Source organism: Hyperolius riggenbachi, chromosome 1 (genome assembly GCF_040937935.1).
Source record: "Hyperolius riggenbachi isolate aHypRig1 chromosome 1, aHypRig1.pri, whole genome shotgun sequence".
In the NCBI taxonomy this organism is placed as follows: domain Eukaryota; kingdom Metazoa; phylum Chordata; class Amphibia; order Anura; family Hyperoliidae; genus Hyperolius; species Hyperolius riggenbachi.
The window spans coordinates 116,904,550-116,914,655 of record NC_090646.1 but is presented as its reverse complement, the minus strand read 5'-3'; the positions used below and the strand labels follow the sequence as shown (position 1 = coordinate 116,914,655).

Below are 10,106 nucleotides of genomic sequence, written 5' to 3'. Positions count from 1 at the left end.
GAAGAAGAAGAAGAAGAAGAAGAAGAAGAAGAAGAAGAAGAAGAAGAAGATGATGAAGAAGATGAAGAAGATGAAGAACAAGATGAAGAAGATGAAGAAGAAGAAGATGAAGAAGATGCAGAAGAAGATGAAGAAGAAGAAGATGAAGAAGATGAAGAAGAAGAAGAAGATGAAGAAGAAGAAGATGATGATGAAGAAGATGAAGAAGATGATGATGAAGAAGATGAAGAAGATGAAGAAGAAGAAGAAGAAGAAGAAGAAGAAGAAGATATAGAAGAAGAAGATATAGAAGAAGAAGACGATAGAAGATAAAGAAGAAGAAGAAGAAGAAGAAGTATATACAGTACTGAACAAAATTCTGGACACAACTTCTCTTTTCACCTTTTTTTTTTTTAAAGGAACATCCCCACATAATCACTTGCTGTTGTTACTTGGAAAAAAAGATGTTTCTTGCATCATTCACCCTCAAAACAAGTGTTGGAAGCTATTTAAGGCCAATTCGAATAGTCAGCTCGAATAATGAGCTCGAATACCGACTCGAATAGTGAGCTCGAAGTCCGAGGTCGAATCGAATAGTAAAAATTATTCGACTCGAATATTCGACTGACCTCGAATAATTTACTATTCGAATTCGACCAAACTCGAATTTTAAAAAGGGGTATTTGAGCACCACTATTAATTACTATTCCCCCTCTAGACCACCATGTATAGTGGGAGAAAGATGTAATTCGGCTGCCAGATACTGCTGGTGGTCAAATTACAGTGTTTTAAAAGTAATTTGAGCTCCGTCTTTTGACGGTGCCCAAATTACTCACTGAGCACCGCTATAGCCGTAATTCCTATTACGGTCTGGGGTGGCGCCGGCTGCGCCCAAATCTCCTGTGCTGTTTTTACAGCGCTCCTGCCGGGTCACCCACAGATATGGATCATAGTTTGGCTTCAATCTTTCAGTAAAGCCAGTGATTTATACCCAAACTGATGAAATCTCGGCCTGTGTGATGTTGCAAAAGTGTTTTTGTGGCTTTGAAAGAGAAATATATACAAGGCAGAGATCAATCCTCCTCGTTACATATACCTTATGTGCTACATTCATTGAATTGATATTGATTTTGCCATGAATTTGACATGATCATGGTCTTGTGTCATTATCCTATGGATAGAGACTATACAGTACAGCAGTGTATGGTATTTGGATTGAGCTGCACATACAACATAGGCGTATTGATCAGCAAATATACAGGCAATTACAGGCAAAGAGATAACTGAAGAATAGCTGTTTCTAAACAGAGATGAGTAGAAATTTAAAAATCAATGCTCTTCTCAAAATAGAGAAACCCAGTTTCTCAGAAATTGAAAATGGACATTTTGTGTCCAGTAAACTTAAAGTACACCTGTCACTAATGATTTAGCCACTTAAAGGGACTCTGAGCAGTAAAAAAAAATTGAAACTGGTACCTACCTGGGGCTTCCTCTAGCCCACCGTAAGCCTGGAGGTCCCCGGCGTCCTCCTGGATCCTCTCCCGGTCCCACTGGTGGTTCCGTTACTGGCGACTTTCAGGCTGAAGGTCGGCCGGTTCTTCCTGAACGGGGACGCTCCACGTCATCATGCCGGCTGTTACGCGTCATCGCGCCAGCCAGTGTGACAGTCCTGTGCATACGCGGTTTTCTAACTCTGAACCGCACATGCACAGGACTATCACTCTGGTGGGAGCGGAGCTGCCAGCGGATCCGGGAGAGGACCTCGCAGCCTACGGTGGGCTGCAGGAAGCCCCAGGTAAGTACTAGTTTCTTTCTTTTTTTTTTACTGCTCAGGGTCCCTTTAACACCCAGAGTCCCATATAAGTACAGACACTGGGTGTATCCCCAGAGCTGTGAATCTGTACAAGTGGGAACCTGTAGCAGAGCTCAGTTTCAACTGGCACTGTTTTCTATTACATTCTCACTTTAAAGGTGCCATTAAAGATACTATTTTTAGGGAATACTCATATTTTTGATCAGATTATTCAGATTTTATATTTTATGAAAATAAAGCAGCTGGTGGGCGTAATATTATGAATGTTTTAATTATTGATTGTTTCTTTAAAGGGAACCTTAACTAAACGGGGGTAAAGAGTTTCAGCAGTCCTGTGCCCTCAGAGCCGCTCTGGAATCCTCCGGTCCCCCGCTGTCACTTAGTTTCGTATTTTACGACTCACCAGTCGGCCGGCCGCCATGTGTATTATTGGACGCATTCCCTACTGCAATTAGCGCTGTTGCGGACCGCAACATCTACATTCTAAATATTTAATGTCAGCCTACTCTTCTACCAGATGGATTTGGTAAAATTGTACACCTGAGGTTGTATCGTCGATGGGCACCTTTAAGGTTCTTGGCATTATTCCTATTTTTAGACTAAGGGCTTGATTCACAAATTGATGCTAACTGTTAGCACGCTGTGAAAAGTGCTTTGTGAGAAACTTCGCGTGATAATGGTTATCGCACGCAAAAATTTGTGTTCGTGCGTTAACGTGAATTTTTCACGGGTTAATAGTTGCGTTCGTGCAAAAAATTCTTGTTAACCTCCCTGGCGGTTAATTTTTTTTGCCAAATTGGCAAAAATCCTTTTTTTTTTAAATTTGTTTTTTTGTTTCATGTAAAGCTACCAGAGTGGTAGCTACATGAAACACCACTAGAGGGCGCATGTGTCCCTCTAGTGCGATCGTCGCCGGCATCTATAGCTATTGGCTTCTCCTGTCGCCATGGCGACGATCGGGATGACGTCATGGACGTCAGCCGACATCCTGACGTCTGACACCTCCGATCCAGCCCATAGCGCTGCCCGGAACTTATTGGTCCGGGCAGCGCAGGGCTCTGGCGGGGGGGGGCCCTCTTTCGCCGCTGCGTGCGGCCGATCACCGCAGAGCGGCGGCGATCAAGCTGTACGCGCGGCTAGCAAAGTGCTGGCTGCGCGCACAGCACTTTACAGCATAAAAATCGCCCCACCAGGGGCTAAGATCTCCCCCTGCGCGGCATAGCCCGAGCTCAGCTCGGGCTTACCGCCAGGGAGGTTAATGTGCGAACGTGAATTTTTGCGTGCGATAACCGGTTTCACGGGAAACCTGTTTTTTTCACATTAAAATGCGCGAAAAGACGTGCTGACAGTTGGCACCGTTTTTTGAATCAACCCCTAAAGGTGCCCATTAATGGTGCAAATATTATTGAACTATCATATTTTCAAGGAGATTGTTCCATGAAAAGAAAAAAATTTATTTAAAGTTTACCCATCCCAAATTTCGAGTCAAAAAGGAAATACTTACCTATGAAGAGGGAAACCTCTGGATCCTGTAAGGGTTTGGTGGAAATCTGATCGGGACTGCACTTCAAGCACAAGTGCGGCCATACTGCGAATGCATGAGTACCTGTGCAGTAAACCAGAGCTGCACTGGTACTGCACAGGCTGCGGCCGTGCTCGTATGCTGATTGGCTGAGCTTGTACTTGAATAAAAGCGCTGCCCGGATCTTCTGGGGTCCTGGTGAGTGGCAGCAGGAGTGAGGAGGGCCTGGGAAGCCTCAATGGGATCCAAAGGCTTTCCTCTTCTTAGGTAAGTATCTCATTTTGGACCAGAGATTTGGCTTGGATTCACTTTCAGCATTAAAGAATCCAGGCCATCCCTGATATCGTATAGTTGCAACTGTATGTATAAAAAATAGTAGAAAAACGTACAGGGGCACCTTAGCTGAAGAACTAGGAGCCACGTGGGATAAGTTGCACGATCATTGTGAGATCCAACTTCTGTGATCATGATACACAGAAAACTGGATCCACTACGTAGTTGCATAGTTTGGTTGAAAAGGACATCCTTCCATCAAGTTCAACTAGATAAAAAAAAACACCAACTTGAACCCGCACATATCCCAGTTGATCCAGGGGGAGGTTAAAAACCTTTGAAAGGGCTTGGCCAATTAGCCTTAAAAGGGAAAAATTCCTTCCCGACTCCAGATGCAAGTCAGAAAATCCCTGGATCAACTCTCTCAGGAATTACCTAGTAATTATAGCCATGGGTGCCCTTTAATGCAAGGAAAGCATCCAAGCCCTATTTAAATGTTGATCCAGGGATTTTATCTGATTGCCATCTGGAGTCGGGAAGGAATTTTTCCCTTTAGGGGCTATATGGACCATGCCTTGTAAGGGTTTTTTCGCCTTACTCTGGATCAACAGGGATATGTGAGGGAGCAGGCTGGTGTTGTACTTTATACTGGTTGAACTCGATGGACGTATGTCTTTTTTCAACCAAAATAACTATGTAACTATGTAACTATGTAAATACAGATATAGAAGTTTCCATAACGACTTCCTTAGGTAAGATATTCCAGATTTTAACCACTCTCACTGTGAAGGACCCCTTTCTAAATAAATGGCAAAAACTTTTTTCCTCCATACTCAGATCATGTCCCCTTGTCTGCTGTACAACCTGAGGGACAAAAAAAAGCTCATCTGTCAAGCTTTTGTATTGTCCTCTGATGTATTAATACATGTTAATCAGGTCACCTCTCATTCGCTTTTTTTCCAAGCCAAAAAAGCTGTGTTCTGCTTTTTTGTACGCTAATTTTGTTCCTAATCAACAAACTTTTCTTCAGAGTTTTCCCACAGATGTTTTCTTATCTTATCTATAAAATACATTTATGTCCTCCTAAGGGCCAGTTCACACTTGTAAAAACGTATCTGTGGCTCCGGTTTTGGACCCGGACCAAAACTCGAGCCACGGATAACAATGTTAAATATAGCAGCCGTCTTCACTTACTTTCAAAATGGATACCCTGGATTGCCCACTTGATATGTCAGAGGAGTTATTCACAAATGATGCATTTAGTGATACACTTATAATAGCAGTCCACAAATGTCAGGATCCGCTCTGCTGGCCTTGATTCCCTGGACAGTATGGTTTCCTATGCAGGTTGCATAGTTCAGTCCAGGGAAAAGAGGCCTTTTTGTCAGTTTGCAGTATTCGGGAGGCTTACTGCTGTAGTGACTGATTTGCATCCACTTATCTTGCAATCTTCTTGTCTACTTCCTTTGAAGGTTTCCAGTATAAATGTCACTTCCTCCCAGAATTCCTTGCTCGTCATAGTTACTGTTTAGTGAGACTAACCTTAGAGCCACTGCCTCTTTGTATCTTGTTGCTAATATTCTAGTGTAGTTAATTCTTGGGGAGTGCATTTTGCACTGCTACTAGTGCAGTCAGGTTTGTGTATTTGTACTGCCTAGTCCTGTTTTGTCTTGCCTTGTCCTTGCGATTGTACTATTTCCTGTGGTGGCTGATAGTGAATCGTTCTGTCCTGTTCCTAGAACGCATTCGCCCTAGTTCTAGAGGTGGTGGATCTCCCTTGTCTGTGTCTTGGAGTATAACCTTGGCAGCGGTTGCTACTGGTTACTCCTTCAGTCTGTTTTGTCTGAAACGAGTCTGAAACAAACGCTTGCTGTTGCCTGGTGTTAGGCAACCGATTAGCAAGCGTTCCCGCTATCTGTTTGTCTTTGTTTTCCATGTTCATTCGTTAGTCAGGGTTGGTACGTTCTGTCACTGTTGCGCTTAACATGCGGTGACCGTGTTTAGTTAGTTCATTTGTTATTTTCCTTGGCGTTCAGATTGTAGTTATTTGCTGTGTCTTCCTTTACTCAATTCATGCTCTGTCTTTGCTCAGTCTTGTGTTGCTGATAGCAATCGCCTCTCTTGTGATTGGCTTTCTCTCTCTGGTCTGTTCTGTTGTGATATGTCTACCGTCTCTGGGTGGCGACTAGATTGGTAGACATTCAGATAGTCTGTCTCTGCTCTTGCTTTCTTTTGAGTTGCTACCTTGTTTATATTGCCCGGTGTTGCTTCATCGTGCAATTTCAATCTGGCATCTTCGGATGTACAAAGGACTTGTTCCTCTGTACTACACAGCTCCACCTGCTGGTTGGAATTCCCCTCTACAAATATACACTGGGTACCCTGCTTCTATGATTGTGGGGATTTCCATCTGCTTCAGTGCACTTGGTGTGCGCTGACTGTGGAAATCGCCCCCAGATCATTACAAAAATATAATAACTTTAGAATTTTTTTTTTTTATAAATTTGATAAACATGCTTTAAGAAAAACAAAAGAAAAAAAGAGGTTGTACAGTGAGCCAGTCTGCTTGCTACCACCATAAAGTTCTATAATTAACTTCCCATCCCATCCAGGCCTCTGGTACACGTGACACGGAGCGGCGACACGCTAGTCCGTTTACTTGAGCATAACACACAAACTTACTGGTAATAACATTTCCTTGTAAATGACTTTGACATTAAAAAAAAAACACAACTTTTTTAAAATAAATAACAATGCCCAAGCTGGTCAATTCCGTTGAAGCACCGACACAGCTAAGGACCCTACAGACCTGTTACTGCCCAATCTCGCGTGGCTGCATGGTCGCATAACTAGGTAGCATGGTGGGGCTCCAGGGCCTCTGTTATCACTGTATTGCGTTTGCAGTATTGCACAGCTCTGTATCTGTGTGCTACTCCACAGACAGAACACTGTCACTGAGGGACTGGGGGGAGGAGGAGTAATGAACCGAGGGGGGGGGGGGGGGCGTGACCTCAGGGAGGAAGAGGAGCTGGCTATCTCAGCATCCATCCTTGTTCAAATGGGGTATTTCATGCTGTCTTGCCTGTTGGGGGAGGGACCCCCATATAAAAATGGTTAAAGGAGAATGACCTGTACTGGGTGGCAACACTACTGGACCCTCGCTATAAGCAGGTAATTGTGTGGGCGATGGGCAAAAAACGATGGCAGTTGTTCCCAGCACTTAAAGAAAGATGAGGCTATCACACAGCTGAATGGAAGGCTCATGGTGAAGGAACTCCCCGGACAGGAAAGCCAGCTTGTGGGCATATTTGCAGGGTACTGGCACCCGGATGGTCCCAGGCCAGTTCGAGTATATGTGGCACAATTTGAAAGTCAAGCTTTGTAGATGGTCAGGGCTGAGGTTTGCAGTGTTCATTACACAAATATAGTGAGTGGGAATGCCACATCCTTGCCTGACATGGTGGGAGAGCAGGAAGAAATCCACCAAGTCGGGGTTGGTGACAGTGTGGTCCACCAAGGTACCGGGAGCAGGAAAGACAAATGCTCCGGATGTGGAGCAGTACAGATTGGTGCTGATCCTTTTCTGCACTACGATGACAATCATGCAGGGGGAATACTTTTCAAAAGTACCAAAGCAGGTCTGTAACTGTGGGATCTCATAATTCTGCACTGTGCTGAGCTGTCCATCTGACAATACAGGTTGGTACACCACAATCTTCTCTGTCAGTGCATGCTTTACCTCGTAGTATTTCTGGAGAGTGGCCACAACACACAGCTTCAAGCCATCCATAATCTACTGATGTGGAAGCTGAAAGACTACACAAGAGTAGCAGTGGGTCAGGCAAGAATTTACGCTGGCCACAAAGCCTGTCACTGATTGGGAACTCCGGCCGGCACCATGGTAGATCCATTCCGATCACCATTAGATTTTTCAGAGGAATGTCCACCCCCCATAGATCTCCTCCAAACTTGCAATTTATCTGCAGCAACATTTTCTGTGCAATGCTTCTCAGTTTTGTTGGATTAGAGATTGTTTTTACATTCACAACTTGAGAAGGCACAGGTGTTTTGTATACAGCACAACTTCTTTATGGCACCGTACAGGTTGTCTCTGGTTCCTGATATTATGATTAGGAGCAGCTGCACCCTTGCCTCCCCTTCTACTAGTGACTAGGTGTAAGCAAGGCTTTATGCCTATTCACAGAAAAAGTGAAAGTGCATAAACACCCCACAAAAATGTGCAATGGACCACCGAAGCGGGGCCCTTTCCATTGTTCTGCCGGAGTGGAACATCCCCCTTTGCCTTTGGTGCAGGCATCTCTACAAGAGGATCTGGGGTGACCCTTCCCTTGATCACTCCTTCAAGGTGCCCCCCCCCCCTCGGTTCATCACTCTGGGGTGTTAGAGCTTTCTTCCCCTGAAACTGATAAGATCAGATACTACACTTGATCATAGCCAAAAGGCCAAGAAGTGATTCCATTGCTTGCAAGCCTTCACTGTGTGGCTCTGCAGTGAAATTGGTGGCATCACCACCACGAATGGCAGGCAGGCAGGCCTGCTGCCAGCCTGACACCTGCTGTCTTAACATTTTAGAAAAAAAAACATTGTAGAATTTTATGAATAAGTTTTCAATGTTCAATCTGTCAGAAACACAAATATTTATATATGTATTTTTAAATTTTTCATAACTTTGTCAAACAAGGTAAACTTAAAAAAAGGAAGGTGCCAGCTCACGCATACCACCCACCACCCTCCCTTCTCATTCTTCGTTCTTCAGACACCTTGATGGAGTTTCAGGTAGCCTGCATTTCATTGCTGGCAAGTGGTGGTGGTGGCTTGTATGTGGGAACTGGCACACTCCTCTTTTTTTGTTTACCTTGTTTGACAAAGTTATGAAACATTGAAAAATACATATATAACATACTTGTGTTTTTGACATATTGAAAATTGAAAACGTATTTATAAAATTCTACGCTGTTTCTTATTTTTCTGAAATGTAAGGTCAGCAGGTGTCAGCAGGCTTGCAAGCCTCCACTGCGTGACTCTGCAGTGGATTCCACTGCAGAGTCACACAGTGACACCAATGGCAACTGAACACCAATGGCAACTGGCGGCAAGCCTTCACTGCCTGACTCTGAATTGGAGTTGGTGACATCACCCCATCGCCCCCACCACAAATGGCAGACAGGCCTGTGCTGACTAACATTTTTTTTTTAATTTTCATTGAAATTATATAAATATTACCTTGAAATGTTATATTTTTTATTTTAAAAAAAAATTGTATTTTTTAATTTGTTATAAATAACTTTTCTATACATAAATAACTTTAAAAAAATGTTTTTTTATCAATTACTTTCACAAATAGGCCCAAGAAAAAATAAAAATTCTGCCTCAGTTGAGCGTGCTTTGAGAGCCCCCACACCTAAGGGCCTTACAGACCTGTTAGCTCTCAATCTCGGTAAACGCGGCGCTTGGTCTGTCAGTGTGAAGCGGGCATAACCCTTACATTACCACTCTGGACATTTTAAAGCAGCACTTTTCTTCAAATGTGGGAATGTACTGTGATTACTGCCCTTTAGGGATTAAAACCTGACTCTGCGTCAACTCCAGAATTTTTGATAGGATGTTTGGCATGGATCCCTCTCCGCTATGCCCCTGTCCAGGTGTTAGAACCTTTGAAACTAGTTTTCCATCACTTTTGTGGCCAGAAACAGTCTTTGTAGTTTGTGAAATTCACCTGCCCATTGAAGTCTATGGAGGCTCACCCGGTTCGCGTGAACCTGAACTTTTTACGCATGTTCAGATTCGACGTTCGTAAACCCAAAATCTGAAGTTCGTGACATCTAATAGATGTATAGACTGCAGGGGAATGGAATAAGCAATAGGTAAGTAAAAATCGACTTTGTTTCTTCTCACTTAAAGTTCCCTTTAAGTACCCTCTCAGTTTAGGTGTCCTTTAAACCAGGGACTCTTAATACAACATACTGTTTTTAAGAATAATTATATGAAGGTTATCTTTTTCAAATAATCCTGTTACATTTCAGAGCTATGTTGCAATGTGACAAGGCGATTAAGGACAGCGTGATGAAGACTTTGCATTAACTTCAGGTCTGCTTTCAAATCTTCAGGCAGAGCTTAAAATGAAGGCTCGTTATAGATTGTTTTAATAATCTGAATTTAGCCAATCATCTTGCTCTGTTCCCAGATGAGCCTGTTTCACCTCTGGCTCATACTTAATTCCAGCATTACTTGATAAAAGTGTACAATAGGAATGTGTTAAAATATATTAGATTAGTAGATGAAGAATGAGGAAAATGTGTAAAAAATTCATAAAAAATAATGTTCTTCTAGTTAAAATATTATGTTTAAATAACTGTGTATAATCTCTACTGTTTGTGTTCTTATGTGTCAAAACCAGAGTATAGTATTTTACAGTTTATATTATTATTATATTATCTTTGTTCTCTGGAAGACATATCAATTCTAAGAAAGCCACTATGAAGCATTTAGAAACTTTAT

General features: G+C 42.9%; 1 pseudogene; it reads right to left on the bottom strand.

The window, feature by feature from the left end:
• Nucleotides 1-7,948: 7,948 nt before the first annotated feature.
• Nucleotides 7,949-8,062, bottom strand: LOC137533199 (U2 spliceosomal RNA; annotated as a pseudogene).
• Between the last annotated feature and the right edge of the window lie 2,044 nt (nt 8,063-10,106).